Genomic DNA, 7,309 nt, shown 5'->3' on the forward strand with positions numbered 1-7,309 from the left:
ACAGGAAGTTACTAAGGGTGAAAAGGCTTGTTTTGACATACTGTTCCAGGATACTCAGTCCATCATTGTGAGGAAGCATGGAAGCAAGTAAGGCACCTGGTTACACTGTACCCACAGTAAGGAGGCAGAAACTGGACAAGAAGGGGACTGAGTTAAAAAACCTCAAGGCCTATCCAAGTGACCATCCTCAAGACCCACCCCCAGTTGGAGATAAAGCAGTGAAACACATGAGCCTGTGGGGCAACACTGCCATTAAATTACTGTAGGCAGAGACTGCTCGTTTGTTTTCTGGCTGCCCAGACCCAAAATAATCACACAAAAACTATACTAATTGCAGCTCTGGTTGGCCAATGACTTTATTAGTACCTTTGTGTTGCAGACACCTGACAGGAAGTTACTAAGGGTGAAAAGGCTTGTTTTGACATATTTCTAGCTAGCTCTTACATCTTAAATAACCCATTCCTATTATTTTATATTTACCATGAGGCTCATGGTTTACCAGTAAGGTTCCCGGGCATCTGCCTCTTCAGTGGCTACATGGCTTCTTCCTGACTCCGCCTACTTTCTCCTCTATCTCTGCTTATATTTCCCACCTTTTTTAATTCTGCCCTTCCAGTAGACCAAAGCAGCTTTATTCATTATCTGGTGGTTTACAGCATACAGAGGGGAATCCCACTTCAATTACAACAGTACGCTTTGTTTCTTACTTTGGATCTTCTCGTGTGATTCTGAAGGTGGAACCCATGGCCTTGCACATGCAGGATTGGACCCCTGAACTACATACTGCAAAGCATTACTTTTCACACTAGGTATAGGGTTTAACCCTTTGTTGTGCCAAAAGGTAGAAGTAGTGGTGTGTGTAACTAGAACTTTTAAATTTGAGCCAGGTGGTGGTGGTGCAGGCCTTTAATCCCAGCACTTGGGAGGCAGAAGTAGGCGGATCTCTGTGAGTTCAAGGCCAGCCTGGTCTATAGAATTCCAGGACAGGCTCCAAAGCTACAGAGAAATGAGGTCTCGGAAAAAGAAATATTTTTAGACTTGTTCATGAAAATGATATGATTGTCCTTAATTCAGTACTGTGCTAGTGAGGAAAACAAAGACCACTTTGATGAAGTGACATCCTCAGGGTCCAGACCAACACGTGACAGGCTGCAGCTTGAAGGTTCGTATAGCCAGCTGCCTGCCTTAGGTCGCTTGGGCAGCTGTCCAGATGTGGGCAGAGATTCTTAATGCTGTTGTACCTTCACATCCTCCTTGCAGTTAGTGCAGAACAGGTGATTCAGTTCTGGCCAGCGAGATGTAGAGTGGTGCATAAATTCCAGAGCCAGCAACAAAGTGCCATGTTTGAGCATGATCTTGTCTTCATTTGGTTATAAACAGGGACTTTGCGGAGTGGAAGTAGCCTGGGCACAGGCATTTCTGCTGAAGGAAAGCCACCCAGAAAGTTGATTGAGGCATGAGACGGTCACAGGAGTAAGCAGGAAAGACTGGTCCCTGAAATTTAAAATTTAATCATTACTATAGCATAAACAGTCTTGTCTGTAACAAGTATAGTTATAGTAATATGTTGTAATGTAAAAAGAAAATTATACATTACTTTAAAATTTAGAAAATGCTCAGGGGCAAGACGGAAGCAGCAGCGGGTGACTTTTGAGTCTCCTTAAGTCATCACATAGCAACCCGGAGAGCAAAGCAAGAGTTTGCCTCTACACCCTCTCTAAAGCCTGTAATAGGTTATTCCTGAGTCCTGGCGTGTGAGCAGTTCAGTCCATCAGCAAGATCACGTGGAAACAGCTGTGGAGGAGCAGCAGAGAGAAGGTCACAGAAAGGTGATGGTCCTCAGAGCCTCTGATGGCGGCATTGATCTCTGATGAGGGGGATTGACAGTCAGCAGAGGGATCTGCAGAATGGAACAACGGTGCTGAGATGTAGGCTTTGGGCAGAGAACCATCTCATCAGGTAAAGGAAAGGGTCTGTGCTGATGAGAGAAGTTGCCAAGTAAACCCAAATTCACAGTGACAAAGAAAGCACTGTAGTAAGGAGAGAAGAAACTGCGATGCCAAGAAACAGTCCTGGCCCAGGCCCACACTCCCCAACCCCCCCTGCCCGGAAAGCTTGGGGAAAAAAAAAAGAAACTGTCTTCAGTTAAACACGACCTACAACTTCCAGCATGCTCGCAAAAAACACAGGTTCTTATAACAAAGCCACAGACTATGAGAACATCACGGAAGCTGACCAGTGAAGCATAACAAACAGTAATCTGTTTTTTTAGGAATGTGTTTCTATGCTGCCCAGGTTCGTCTCCACCTTGTGCACTCAGTGATCTGTTCCGTCTCCCCAGTAGCTGGGTCCTCAGGTACCCATGCCACCGTACCTAGTTCAGTCTAGCATTTGAAAACATGCTGAAGGAGAATAGCATCTCACTAAAATCAGACGAAAGGAGAAGTGGGGAAGCCACAGAGGCAAGTCCATGAGAGCTGACAGAGCTCAGAGGAAATACTGGAGATAAAAGCATGCCTCCAAAATAAAATAGAACACACGTGGGCAACACAAAAGACCAGAACAAGAGCATCACAGTGAGTGCTGAAATACCTGGATTATTAGCCGAACATCTCCAGCTCGCAAGTCCTGTCAGGTTTCAGAGAAATAGGCAGTAGCTCCAAGTGTTCCTTAGCTGTAGTCTGCCCCTCCCCTTTACTACTGCTGTGGTCTCAGACTCGAACCCGGGCCTTCCTACATACTAGGCAAGTTCTTTTCCACGAGTAATGTCTTCAGCCCCTTTTTTATTTATTTTCAGCTTTTTCGAGACAGGGTTTCTCTGTGTAACAAACAGCCCTGGCTGTCCTGCGGCTCCTATAGACCAGGCTGGCCTTGAGTTCACAGAGACCCACCTACTACTGCCTCCCGAGTGCTGGGATTAATGGTGTGCACCACCATGCCAGGCTTTTGTTTTATTTGACTGACAGGATCTCACTAAGGTGCTTATGTTGTCGTAGCCCAGGCAGGCCTTAAAAAGGATTTAGCATCCTTTTTGTTTCAGTCTCTGAGTAGCTGGGAGTGCAAGAATGTGGCTCACAGTTCACAAGACCCTGTGACTGCAAAGGGCCCATGGAGATAGAATTGTATTCTTTGCGTGCGTGCTCGTGTGTGCCGGTACATGTGCACAGGTATGCATGCGGGGGCTGGAGGTTGGCCCCAGATGTCTTCCTCAGTTGCGCTCCACCTTTTTTGAGACAGAACCTCACTGGAACAAGCTCATCAATTGGGTAAAAGTCAGCTAGCTAACCGTTTGAAGAGGACTTAATTATGCCGAAAATTTCAAGATCTACACAGATCTATTAGGATCAAAAACAATTTTTTTTAATGAAGTAATTTCTGGAAGGTTAATTAGAAAAATAAAATTTCACTGGATGGGGGTGATGTGCACCTTTAATCCCAGCAATCAGGAGGCAGAGGAAGCAGAGCTCTTGAATTTGAGGCCAGCCTGGTCTACAGAGTGAGTTCCAGGACAGCCAGGGCTATTAAACTGTTGAGCAGAGAAACCCTGTCTCGAAAAACAACAAAACAAAAAAGAAAAATTCAAATAACGCTATTTGTCAGTAGCATCCAAACACATTAGATCTTAGGAATAACCCAAACTGAAGACACACTGGATTTCCACAACAGGCTGCGAGAGTGCTAAAAATAGGGATTTAGGGGATGATTATAGCTCAGTGCTGGAGCTTTACCTTACATGACCAAAGCTCTAGATTCAAGTCCTACCATCACACAAAATGCATGAACAGAGAGCTTATACTGGGAAATATTAAAGGCTTCTCAAATTTATCGATTAAACCCAAAATACTGAGAAATTCTGGTTAACATTGAAAAGGTAGTTATGAAGTGCATATGAAAATGTTTTGGCCAAAATACCCAGAAAATGGTTGGAAGAAATATTTTATTTACTGGGTCTCAAAACTTTGAAAGCTGTTGCCAGGCAGTGTGATACTGATAGAGACACTGACTGGTGTTTCCAGTAGAAATCAGAAGGAAACCCTAACCACGTGGTAAGCTGATTTTTAACAAAGATACCAAGGTAATTCAGAGGGAAAGAGTCTTCTCAACAAAGGATACATCTGGTAGTAACCAGATAACAGACAGGCGCACACATCAGTCAATACCCAGATGCTTTTAGCCACATGGATAGACCCAGGAAAGTTTATAAAGGCATAGAGGAAAATTTCTGTAATCCCAGCCTTGCGAGTCAAAGGCAGAGGGATCCTCAGCTCAAAGGGGCCATCCTGGGCTTTGTACTGGGACCTTCTCACCACCGATAAAAGAGAACTGAAAGTTCTAGAAGCAAATAGGGGGATCTTGTTGACCATCTTACTTAGGTTTTTGTTGCAGTGATAAGACTAAACACATCTTAGGGAGGAAAGGGTTTATCTCGTCTTCCATGTCCACATCACAGGCCATCACTGAAGAAGTTAGCAGGAAAGCATCTTGTGCTTAAGATTTTGGTTATTGCATAAAAGGAAGTATGTGTACAAGCAGATCCTTGGAGGAGGTAGATTTCTGGAGTAGGGTGACAAAACAGAGCGAAGCTGTTGTCAACGTGTTCTCTTACCCAGCAATGGAAGTTAACCCGGAAAGGAAAGGCCCCTGCGGTCACTGGGAAGAGATGCTGGGACATCTCTGGTTCAGGTTTCTCATGCCTGGGTCTGGCAGTTGTGTTGTCTGTGGCCTCTCAGAGTCCTCTTGCTGGTCTTTTAGATCTGAACACCAAAAGCACGTGATCTCAAAAGCACGAAAGTAGCAGCTAATCCCTGTAAGTGAAGAAATACTTCTTTTTCCTTTGACTCCTGCAGCAGAAGTCTCACCTGAAGGCTTCTGAAGCTCCGGACAGTAGCGACAGTAGCCAGTATCAGCAAAAAACAGGCAGCCTCCCCTGCCTCGGAGGTGAGAGGGTTATGTAAACACCCAGGGAACAAGGCCTAGGAAACTGGTCTAACCAGATGGTGGGTGCCTCTTGCCACTGGGGTGAATAACACTGCCTTTCATCTTCCTGTGGTTTGGGGAACGTTTTGTAGTACTTGGAAACGGAGAAGTGTTTTGAAACCGCATGCTGTTTCAGGCCAGAGTGGCAACTGCCTGGCTTGGTTGCTGAACAATTCAGCATCTGGCCGCCCTTGCTCTCTGCTCCCTTCGAGGAGATGGGAGTGCATACTGCCCCAGATGGCTAACTTAAAGTGCCATTATCTTCCTGGGACAGTCTCTGCTTCACTTGTCTGCACAGCAGGTATTATGACCCTGATGTCAAATCTCAAAAGCCCACAGTGCAGGCTGAGTTGTCAGCATTGGTGCAGGAATTTGGTGTTAGCTCTGAAGGACTGCCAAGGAGAAGGCCTCTGACTGAGCCATGAAGCTAAAACGACCACGGTGGAGCTATGCACAGTGGAGCCAGGGACTTGGGGTTTGCAGTACACATATCGGTATGTGGATTGTAAATGTGCATGCATGTGGGAAAACACACTTTTCTGTACCTACCCTAAGTGCTGCCTGGTGTCGCTCTTTTATTTTCCCAGGTGCTATGCTCTAGTTTCCCAGGCTGCCCAGAAAACTGTCCATTCTCCTATAGATCCCTCCTTCCCTGCTCTGTCCTGGCTGGCTGATCATCATTGCAGTGTTGAAAGCTTCGATACTTCTCAGTTTCTGTTGCTTTCTGGCAGTAGCAGACACGGCAGAAGAAAGAGGTGAGGACCAATCTTTACCCTCCAGTCTCAGTAGACCACTTTGGAGAGCATACACATTTTAACAATGCTCATTTGTGTGCCTGTGTGTCCCCATTACAAAGTCATTTTTACCCAAAGCTTCTGCCCTGTTTGCTTGTCATAGTTTCCTGAGCCCTCTGGAAGACCTTGTAGGTTTATCCTTGTCATAATTCTCTTTGGTTTTGGGGAGCCCACCAGAGAAGACCACTCAGACACAGTTTATAGTCAACTGGAAGTCTTTCTTCCAGCTGGCTGGGACTACACTCCGGTATTCGGAACCCAAGTGTAGCTGGATGTTTAGATAAGGGGCTTTTAAAAGCAAAACCTCCTTCTGTTGTCTTGAGCGAGTAGCAATTGCAGAGGGAGGTTTTGCACAAGCAAGCAGTTTAACAGAAGGTAAGATAAGCAGTTAGCTTAAGAGGAAGATTTTGCATAAACAGGCAGTTTAACAGAAGCCAATATAAAGTTAGCTGGGGCATCTTGACGTCTTGTTCCTAGAATTGAGTTGAGTAATTTTCCAAGGGGCTTTCCATCAGGAAGTCAAATTCTAGTCAAACCTAAAATGATCCCAGGAAAAAGACAAGATGGAGGAATCTCTTGCACTGTCTTGCCCTGCTGCAGTTTCCAGAAGCTATTGTCTCTCCTTGGCTCTATGTGATGGCTAATTTATGTTTTAAGTTTAAATTACTGTGCTTAAGATATCTATAAAAAACAAAAATGCCGGGGGCTGGAGAGATGGCTCAGAGGTTAAGAGCACTGACTGCTCTTCCAGAGGTCCTGAGTTCAATTCCCAGCAACCACATGGTGGCTCACAACCGTCTGTAATGAGATCTGGTGCCCTCTTCTGGTCTGCAGCATATATGTAGGGAAAACGCTGTATACATAATAAATAAATCTTTAAAAAAAATAAATAAATAAAAATAAAATTAGTTAAAAAAAATGCCTCTAACTGGTAAGCCCCAGTTGTCTAAGGACTTCCTGGAATGCTGGGAGCTGTTCATATAACAAGCCCAGTGTTTTCACTTCTGTAAACAAGCATGTTTTTTCAGGATGTGTGCTTGATCACACTTAGGCAGGAGGTATGTCAGGATGGATGCTTGCCCCTGATTGGATGAAGATGCAAAGGACATAGCCATTTGGGTTTGTTTTTCTTTTCCTTCCTTCCTTCCTTCCTTCCTTCCTTCCTTCCTTCCTTTCTTTCTTTTTTTTTCCTAGACAGGGTATTTCTGTGTAGCACTGGCAGTCCTGGAACTCACTCTGTAGACCAGGCTGGACTCAAATGCAGAGATCCACCTGACTCAGGTTTTGTTTTGTTTTGTTTTGGTTTTGGTTTTTCAAGACAGAGTTTCTCTGTAGCTTTGGGGCCTGTCCTGGAACTTGCTCTGTAGACCAGGCTGGCCTTGAACTCAGAGAAATCCACCTGCCCCTGCCTCCCAAGTGCTGGGATTAAAGATGTGTGCCACCACCACCGCGCAAGTTTTGTTTTTAAAGCCCCTAACTAATGTAATCCAGCACCATATTCTGAGACTCCTGAACATCCATGGTCCTGGCCAGTATTT

The sequence above is a fragment of the Microtus oregoni genome, unplaced genomic scaffold (assembly GCF_018167655.1).
Source record: "Microtus oregoni isolate MIOR12 unplaced genomic scaffold, Mior012 000090F_ref0000504, whole genome shotgun sequence".
In the NCBI taxonomy this organism is placed as follows: domain Eukaryota; kingdom Metazoa; phylum Chordata; class Mammalia; order Rodentia; family Cricetidae; genus Microtus; species Microtus oregoni.